At 37.1% G+C, this 10,323-nt stretch overlaps 1 protein-coding gene across 2 annotated transcripts in view; it reads left to right on the top strand.

Moving 5' to 3' along the window:
• The first annotated feature begins 3,186 nt into the window (after positions 1-3,186).
• LOC105211544 (four and a half LIM domains protein 2) overlaps positions 3,187-10,323 on the top strand; it is a 215,092-nt gene continuing 207,955 nt past the window's right edge. For both annotated transcript variants that reach the window (XR_008471138.1, XR_008471137.1), the window contains exons 1-7: positions 3,187-3,345; positions 3,413-3,722; positions 3,779-5,701; positions 5,777-5,976; positions 6,040-6,177; positions 6,242-6,733; positions 6,793-10,295. The gene's annotated coding sequence lies outside the window, so the exon portion shown is untranslated. The remainder of the gene's footprint in view (positions 3,346-3,412; positions 3,723-3,778; positions 5,702-5,776; positions 5,977-6,039; positions 6,178-6,241; positions 6,734-6,792; positions 10,296-10,323) is intronic.

The raw sequence follows: 10,323 nt of genomic DNA, 5'->3' as shown, positions 1-10,323 counted from the left end.
TTTTTATTTGCGATTTTGAAAACGAACTAATTAACATGGACAAGGATATTAAATTTTTAGTGATTTTTATTAGCAGTGTTCATAGAATACCTTGAATTAAGCAAAGAAAGAAAAATTTAAACTGTCTACCTAGTTTATTAAAACTTCATCACACCTTATTTTTAAAAATTACTTTAAATATTTGATAAATATATTATTAATAAACTAATAAATATTATATTTCACAAAATACTTATATTTTAGCGAAGAAAACGGGCTTAAATAATTAAAACACGCAAGATAGTAAGGAACATAATATTGGTTGCTATTCTCAAGAATGTGAAGGTTGCTGTGTTAGCGCATGAAAGTTGAAAATTTTCAACTTCTGTGCGTCTTCGAGTCCGAGTTCGAATTTCGGAGATTTGGTTGCGAAAACATGCGAAAGCTATGTTAGCTCATCTCATAAGAACATGTGTATTCAACTCAACTGTCAAACGTTCGCATTCGCATTCGCGAGCTATGTAGTTTAGCTTTAAACCCTGCTTAGATAACGTTATTTTTAAGTACTGAAAAGATAACGAACGTCTGAGAGACGTATTTTTTTGTTTTGGTTAAATTAAATAACAATGTTAATTTATATAATGCAAAAAATTAACTTTTGACATAATTATATGCAAGAATTACATACTAAATTATTGTGTTCCCCACACACGGGTGCGTCACATTTTACGCATGTCATTTTTGACATACGTCGGATTTTGGACGGGCAAAAGCCACAGTACCTTTTCTTTTTTGAGGTAGGCTGATCTCCACTAGCACTACATCCATTGCTGAGTTCATCAATTTTCAATATAACTTCTTATTGTTCTCGACAAAGTTGGGATTTTCAATCTCTTCTGCATCCATGGGGTTGTCAAAGACAATGAAAGTGACTTCAAATACTCTTTACGACTCAATGTCTTTTGACTATTGGAAATCGAATTATGACAATAAATAACATAAGAGTTTATGAATGCCATGTTTAGTATTCCGTAAAATATTGACATAGGCCACCTGTTGGTTTTTCTCGAACATGACATCAATGAACACATTTAATCAAATGTATCAACACCGCCTTTTGTTTGGTTATAATATAATATCATGCCGGGCGGTAATTCTTGAGATGATTTACAATCAATAAACTCATCTCCCACGTCGTTTTGTACATTATCCCCCAGCAATTCATTTTCTGATTCGCATTAATTTTCCGATGTATTTGAGCCATCCAAAATATCCTGCAAAAGAGCAGCAATTTTTGTGTCATCCACACTTTGATACTCCATGTTTATTAACTAAAAGAAATGAGAAACTATGTATAAAACCTCTCAGAGCTTCATCAAATACACGAAAAAAACGATAACATAAAAAGTTTAAAAGTTAAGTAAAAGATAATGATACGTCTCTCAGACGTACCAAAGAAAACAAACTTGTAATATTTCATCAGAGAAAACACTTATCACTGAAAAACTGTCACCACTGAAAGCGAGAATATTCCCTTTTAACGGTTGTGAGAGATAGAACGAAAAATAAAACAAGTGTACGTCTCGCAGACGTATTTTATCTAAGCAGGGTTAAATATAACACGCAAAATAATACTTCACAAGCAACCCTGATATAGCTCAAAACAAAAATTGTTCAAACACACGAGAACTTTGGTTGTTTCTTTCTATTATTCAGGGTGCTATACGAGAGTAGAGTTGAGGAAAATGTTTATGCACATTTTGCTCTTTGTTGCATTTGTGTGTATGTAGTGGTGATATTAATTTTTTTCCATCCCATTCTCTTCACGATCTGTATTGACACATCCGCTTTATTTGAAGTCTCATCCATTGACTTCAGTTCCTCTTCCGCTTTCAATTGGAAGGATACACCATTCACTTCCGACTGGGTCGAAAAAATCTCGTCTTGCGCTTCCAGCTGCGTAGGTACCTCTGCTATATATGAATTCACCTGCCTGGACTGACTTTCCTCCTGCTTTTTCGAGTGTGATATAATTTTCAATGGCATACTAGACAATGACTCTTTCAACATGCTACATAGACGCTACAAAATTGTGACTGCTGTTCTTTAAACTCTGATAATTTTAATGAATGCGCCGACATCTGCGACGAAATCTGTTATAATGCAGACAAAAACATTTGTATATCCGATGCCCCTGATGTACATGTAGAATCTTCCTTTTCCTCTATTTTCGTTGTCGATTCCTCTAATAGCGATTTGAAAACAAATTTGTCCACGTTGATGTTTTCTACTTCCATTGCCTCTCGTAATCGGGCTTGCATTTCGGATTTCAAACCATTCGTTGCTAATCCTCGTTGTTCCAACTCCCTTTTGAGTTGTGGTATCCTTAATTCATTGAATTTGGCCATTATCTCCTATGGAATTTTAGTTGTCAATCCCACTTCTGACACCAATTGTAACGGATTTCCAAAATCTGTCGTTTACGCTGATACTCTACCCTGAGTTCGACCACTGGATTGTCAAATAATCTACACTAATCTTTAATTTTAAATCCTTATAACTTAACACTTTATTACTCAATACTCTACTGTAACGGATTTCCAAAATAAATCGTTTACTCTAAAACTCTACCCTGAGTTCGATCACTGGATTGTCAAATAAAAGTCACACTTTAATGGCTATACACTAATCTTTATTGCCAATTCCTTAAAACTTAACACTTTATTACTCAATACTCTAATTTACAACTCTAACTTATAACTTGTTTACACTTTGCTCAACAACTCTCTCCTTAGAATTGTCCTCACTCGACAACTCTCTTATTAGAACTGTGTCTTGCTGCCAGTCCGACAGCCCTTATATAGTCGATTGTTGAAAATATATCGCCACTCGAACATTCTGGCAACTACGAATATCGATGTCTGGATAAATCTGGCAAGTTATCGATAGTCAATTCTATTTCGATAGTCAATTCTAGTTTACAGGATTAATGAATGTTGCCACTCTAACTGCCGAGATTGCCACTGTACTAAAAAAGATGGTATTGTGTATGTGTTGATAAAAACTGAAACATTTTGCATGTATAGTAGTGTAGGAGTAAGCTCTCGTCTTGTAGGGTTATTTTTTCCCATTCTTGGGTTAATAAATTAAAGCTGAACTATATGGCAACCCAAATGTTGCATTTAGATGTAACTCTGTGGGTTGCTGCAATGCACTTGCCACTACACGAGTGAATGCAAAGAACAATAAAAAACATAGCGGCCTGTGAAATATAGGGGAAATTGGGTGCAAAAAGAAGATTAACAAATCAAAACTCGCAACTAACATATTCAATGTTAGAAATTAATTTTATAAAAAATGGACGAGGTAAGGAAACAATTGCTACATTTACCTAAAGCACGTGGTATTTTACATATAAATTAATTTGAATTAGGTTGAAATAGATGGCGAGGATTTCAATGAGCTTGAGGCTAGGCTGTATGGTCAAATACACCATGAGGCCGTAGATTCAACAATGGCAGACGTAAATAACACCGAACAGCAATGGGTTTCTCAAGCACAGGAAAAGGAGAGTGTGGAACGCGTTGTTACAGAAAGAAGTATTATTTACAGACCTGCTAAATCGAGCCAAGTGCCCGACACACGCTATTGGGTAAATAGCATAAAAGCACCCAAGTCAAATAGTACGTCTTTCCAAGCAACAACAAAGAGTGCAAACCAAATTGCGAAAACAGTTGAGATTGGTACACAAAAAGAGTAATATAATGATATCCTAAAATTATTAATTGTAAAATTACAGAAAAATCATCAAGAAAAACTATCGATTCAGCCGTTTTAAGTAAAAAGGAGCCTGATGGTAATATACTTCCTTCCTCAGAACATCAAAAACAAACTACAGAGAAAAACAATGAACATGAAGTATATATAAAAATATCTGAAAGAAATAACAACACTCGAGATAAAGATTTGCGAATAAATCCGGCAGCGGTAGTTCTAAACTCAAAGCCAAATAAAAAAAAGAAAAAACAAAAAAATATTCAGACTGGAGTCACGCGAAGTGGACCATTTACGCAACAAGAAACCAAATTACAGAAAGCGATTTTGATTCAAGCCAAGAAATTGAAATCAAAAAATGTTCGTAATAAAAAACAGAAGGAACAACAGCAAGTAGAAACGATTGTATTAGATTCATCTTCTGAAGAAAATGATCCATCAAAAAGCTCAGATGATGATGTAGTTCTAATACCATCAAAGCCTCCACCTCTTATCACTCTTTCTGACAGCGATAATGAGGGTTCGGCAATTCAATTGGAAGAGGAAAATGCTATGGACGCTTCTGACGTTGTAATGGATAGTAAAACTAAATCAACTGATTTTACGAAGCCAAGTGTTAAATGTAGTAATTCAACTTCAGACATTGCAGAAAAACCTGTTGAACCAATATCTAGTCGTTGCACTTCACCATGTTCGGTGTTATCATCAGATGACTTTATTGGCCAAACCGATCGATGTCGTTTGCTGGAAGACAATTGTATGGCGGATGATCAAGATTTGGTTTTACTGACAGCTGATGTGAGCAACCTAGTACCACCCACACTCAATAAATCTATCGTGGAAGAAGGGACTGTTGCTGCACCACATGATTCCTCTTCAGAGGATGTAATGTGCACTGCAGAATTTACTGCTCCTTTGGACAGCTCTTTTACTATGGCACAAACTGACACCCCCAGTTCATTAAAGAAACAACAAAATTATCGTGTAGAACAAACCGATTTTAGGGCACTGGACGTCTATGAAAGCGAATCTGATATCACGGATAGTGTATATTCGAAAGGTACAGGACGTTCTAGAACAATTGTGAACGCAATTGATAGCAGCTCAGAAGCAGATGACGTGCAAAAAACATTAGTTAATCCAAAAGTGAAGCGTTTTTGTAAGCGGCGTACTTCCAGCAGCAACCGTGGTTCTGATGCCCATAACAATGAAGAGAGTACAGATGATGAATTGGATGATGGTGTGACCAAGACTCCAGTGCCATTTATCTTGCGTGGTTCTGCTGTTGAGCGCTGCAACAAGAAACTACGCAATCGTTCACAATCATTAAGCTCTCGTCGAATGTCAGTTGGTACTGCTGGCAAAGCGGCTGGAAATATGTCCGACAATGAATTCATAGCAACATTGAATAGCTTGGTACAAGGACGTGAAAACAATGTGGATAAGAAAATAGAAGAAACAACAAATGATGGAGATGAAAGTTCAAATGAGGCACACATTAATAACGTTGAGAACAAGAACCAAATTGAAGAAGACGAACCAACAACTCAACCGGACCAAACAAGTATGCAATCTGTGCAAATAGTTGATAGTACTCCAACACTGCAAATTAATACCGAGGCTGTGCCTGATGAAGCAATGGCTGGATTGGATAACATTTTTGCTTCGATAGATAATATGGCTGCACCAACAAAATCAGATGATTCCGACTCGGAAGATAGTTCGAATAATGCCGTTGAGATTATTACACCAGTAGTGCCGTTACCAGTTACGATTGAGCCCGAGCGAATAGATGACCAACATGACTTACCCATTCGCTACATTGTCTATACTGAGTGTAACTTGCAACCGGGCGGTGTTGGCTGGAATGAGGAAATGAAGAAATTTTATAACGTTTCTTGGCACGGCGAACGATTCACACTGGTTGGAGTACAAAAAGGAATGGAAAGTAAGTAAAACTTAACCAATATCATACACTATTGTAATTGAACCTGTTTCCGTTTTTGATTTTGACAATTTGTAGGGGACCGTAAGCTATGGAGAATTTACTCGGAAGATCGATTTCCAAAGACACGCCCGTATAGCAATTTGAAATGTTTCAACTGTTGCGAGTTCGGACATACTCGCGCTAAATGCAGGCGGCCAAAGAAGCCACCCGTTTGTTATATGTGTGGAGAGAGCGGACATTTCGAACCACGTTGTCCAAACACAATTTGTTTAAGGGTAATTTTTCTATTATACGTTCTTACACCTATGGATATATTAATATATAAGTTTTGTTTATAGTGCGGAAATAAAACTCAAGTGTTTACCAAAAGCTGCAACGCTTGTACATTCCAAAATCGGCTTATTTGTCCTATTTGCAAGGTTCGAGGACATTCGATTAATCTCTGCCCGGACAAGTGGCGTCGTTACCATTCCACGGTAAGTTTTCTGAAGTTGAAGATAAATATTTTTTTATACAAATAAAGTGTATTATATTCGTTAGACCCAACCAAACGTCCACCCCAATAGTCACCTAGAGTTCAATAAACGCAAGATGTGTTGTATCTGTGGCGGTATGGGCCATTTCTCCGACACATGTCGCAGCGCAGTGCGTTTCATGGAATATCCAATTATTGTCAGCCATGTGAAATCACACCAAAAATCATATAGTGACATGCTATTTAAATCACCAAACATTGGGCTCGCCCTCAATCTTTTGTATAGACCAGGCGATGCTGTTGTTTTTCGTATGGCTGCAAAAAGTGCACCAAACGGCTTTTATGAACGCTTCTTGAAGGCAGTTGGTCTAGGAAGCATGTTAAATCGAAAACGACCGAGTAATTGCTTAGCAGTTCCGGAAAATTCGTCAAAGAGAGCTAAGGAACTCTCAGGTCATTACGAACCGAACCCCTACGGTAGGGTAGCAAGAGAAGGGGTTCACTCTACAGAAAGGATCTTTAGCCGGGATTTAGCAACAACAGAGGCTCCAAATCAGGTGCGAAATATCTAGTAATAATTATAATTATTATTATAAATTTTTGTTCATTGCTTCAGGTACAGGAAGTGAGTGGTAGTGTAACTACGACAGAATTAAACTCGTCAGCAGGAAGAGAAATCAACGAGCCAGAGGAATGTGTTGCCAAAACCACGTCCGAAGTTTTTGTTAATGGAAACGCATTAAAGATTGAAAATGAGTTTAAAGCACCAAGCGAAATACCAGTTACTATTAGTGGTTTGCAAAAGTCTCAGAGCAAAGATAACTTAACTGTGGATTCAGACTCAAATTATAGTTTCTCGGACCATTTCGAGATACCACCAATAGATATTAGTACAAAAAACGCAATACTTGAAGAAGAGGAAGCAATGGATGCGCAACCATCCACGTCTGCAGCAGCTAGGGGCAAGCTATTGACCAAACCAGTTCGCGAAATGGAACCACTGCCGGATTTTATACCTTTAGCAGATATCACTGATGCGAACATGGATGAGGTAGACGACAATTTTGACACACAAACAGGTATATCTCGACGTTTTGTTGCTGCGGATACTGACGATGAGAACGACAATGAAAAAGACAAAGAAAAGGAAAAAGAGCATAATGCACCGTGTGAAGCTAAAGTTTACCTCACACATTTTCATAGCAATTATTTGCTATCTCCAGCCGGACATGACTTTTTGGTTCAAAAATCCAAGGAGTGTAATATCAAAGCCAGACTCGATTGGACTTCTGTTGGCCATGTATTGGTAATATTTGGACTTATGAGTGATCAGGACACGTTCCACAAAGCTCTACTCGAGAAATGTCACGAATTGATGGACCAAATGAATAATAAACAACTCAGTGGTGTCAAAGTGCCCAAACGCATAGACGCGTTAATTCGTTTTCTCCGTGAGAATATCTCCCAGTTGCAGAGCGACTTAGGTGACGTAAATGATTTGCAAAAGCGCATTAAGAATCTAGAAAAGACGCATACTAAAGCAAATATGAAATTGGCAGAAAGGTTTCGTCGTTTGCTCAATATGATTTTATTGGGCCAGGCTGGCCTCTGCGATGGTGACAAGCATTTAGATAAACTCTTAATCAACTTGAAATCGCTTATCAATGATTACCAAGCTGAAAATATGGTACCACAATCGCTACGCGAAGAAATTGATTCACACTCCAAGGTGATCTTTACTTCGTATCGCCATGATAATTATCCGGAACTTATTCAAATGTACAACAAGATGGAGAAGGGTCAAAAACTGAATTTAAATATAGATCCACTATTACTGGGTCAAAAAATGCTAGACGTCACCTTAACAGCTGAGCAAAAATTACGACTTGAACAACCACAAGTGTCAGCGCCTTCAGCACAACAGAGCAATCCAACATCAACTGCCAAGAAATATACTGAAAATAACGTGTCAAATTCACCTCATACTCCGAAATCAAGATTATCTGTTAAACAAAAGGAGCTAACGCAGTCACCAGTGGCACAAACTAAAATAACCGATGAATCTGTGACTGCAGTGAAGGGAAAACAACGAACACAAAACACTCTACCAAATGAGGCTGCGGCCGAAGTTGGCAACACAAAAACGAAATCGAATACGTCAACACCGGTTAAGAGGCAAATTGTTGCCCCGCCACCGTTTATAAACCCCCAACAAAAGTCAACAGTCGTTACGAAAGTTAAAGAAGTTGCACAGAATCGTCAGTCTGCATTTAATCATTTGGAACGTGGCAATACTATCGCTTCAGCTGGGGGGTATGGAAAGACTCAGGTGCATATCAGCAACCTAAACAATGATAGGAAAGCTCCTTCACAGGGTCCTTCGATATTTTGGTCCCGTGAGTCATTACGTTATTTAGACGAATGCATTCACATGGCCGAATCAAATACGGAATTGTTGCAAAAGTTGCAGCGCATCCAGACAAAGTCGTTAGAAGGTGCGCTTTCATATAATGATTATCGCGCTGTGATTAAACTACACGGTGCCATGGTGGGAAATTAAATTTAAGAAATGGACAATGTTAAACGGATATTGGATATAAGAACTACCACGACAATGAAAACAACGTAATTAATGGTTTTACAGAGCATAGGTATAACTATAAACTCTCAGAGCGATTTCATTAAAATAATTAATTGTTTGGTTGTACAAAATAATATTTGTACAAGAGCTTGAGAGATTTAAGTTTAGTGACACTTATTCTTTCAAAGGAAGAAAACCTTACCGGAATAAAAGAAAATAAAAATTAAAATAAATAAAACTGAATATAATTAATCTTAAAAATTACGTTTATATTGTTGTTGTACTAAATCCGAATGTGTTGTAATGATAGTGAAGGTGACGATTCCTATGAGACCAGTTAATGTAAGAAATTAGGAAAATATTTTTTTAGTCGCATTCATATAATTCTCGCAACGAAGTTGCTAAAGAGAGTATTATGGTTTTGTTCACATAACGGTTGTTTGTAACACCCAAAACTAACCGAGTTAGATATAGGGTTATATATACCAAAGTGATCAGGATGAAGAGTGGAGTTCAAATCCGAATGTCCGTCTGTCCGTCCGTCTGTCCGTCTGTGCAAGCTGTAACTTGAGTAAAAATTAAGATATCTTGACGAAACTTGGCACACTTATCGGACCACTGCCACGCCCACAAAGTGGCGAAAACCGAAAACACATAAAGTGCCATAACTAAGCCATAAATAAAGCTATGGAAAAAAATTTGGTATGAAGGATCGCACTATGAAGGGGCATATTTAGATGTAATTTTTTTGGGGAAGTGCCTTCCATACAAAGGTTAGGTTGAAAATTACTAAAAGTTGGTTAACTCACTAATGAAAAACGTCAGAAACACTAAATTTCACATAAGAAATGGCAGATGGAAGCTGAAGTGGGCGTTGCCCACTTATGGGTCAAAAACTATATCCCAGGAACTACTCGACCGATTTCAATGAAACTTGGTTTGTAATAGTTTCCTTAAATCCCAAGGATATGTTGTGAAAATAAGCCAAATCGCTTCACAACCATGCGTACTTCCTATATACCAGAACTTTGAAGGCGATCTGAATAGTTTACTTTACAATATATAAAGTAAGCACTAGTGAAGATATCGATGCAGAACTTTGCACAAATACTATGTTTATAGTGTGTCCTCCCCATTCTAAAAATTACTGAAATCGGACCATATGTTTTTAAGGCCCCATATATCGAACACGAGGACCTCTGTGCTTCTAACCTAATATTATAGTTTCCAACTTTCAATGGACTTTATACAATATATATGATGAATATGTGGGTCAAATTGTGTTTTATATAATATTAATAAAATTAAATAAATAAATTTCATGCGAGAGTATAAAATGTTCGGCTACACCCGAACTTAGCCTTACCCTACTTGTTTCATTTCATATTTTACCCAAATGCGAAAAACATATGGTTGCATTTCCGTTAAAATCAACGAAGTCCAATATTTACAAACCCGTTTGTTATAGGTTTAGAACTCACCTGTGAAAAAAGAACCATTAAAGCATTAACTGTTAGGCTGCTCCCCAGTAGTGTTATGTAAGTACACATTTGAAACAAAATTGAC

This window comes from Zeugodacus cucurbitae, chromosome 4, assembly GCF_028554725.1.
Source record: "Zeugodacus cucurbitae isolate PBARC_wt_2022May chromosome 4, idZeuCucr1.2, whole genome shotgun sequence".
Classification (NCBI taxonomy): Eukaryota; Metazoa; Arthropoda; class Insecta; order Diptera; family Tephritidae; genus Zeugodacus; species Zeugodacus cucurbitae.
The sequence above is the reverse complement of the archived record's forward strand: the minus strand, read 5'-3'. Positions and strand labels throughout refer to the sequence as shown.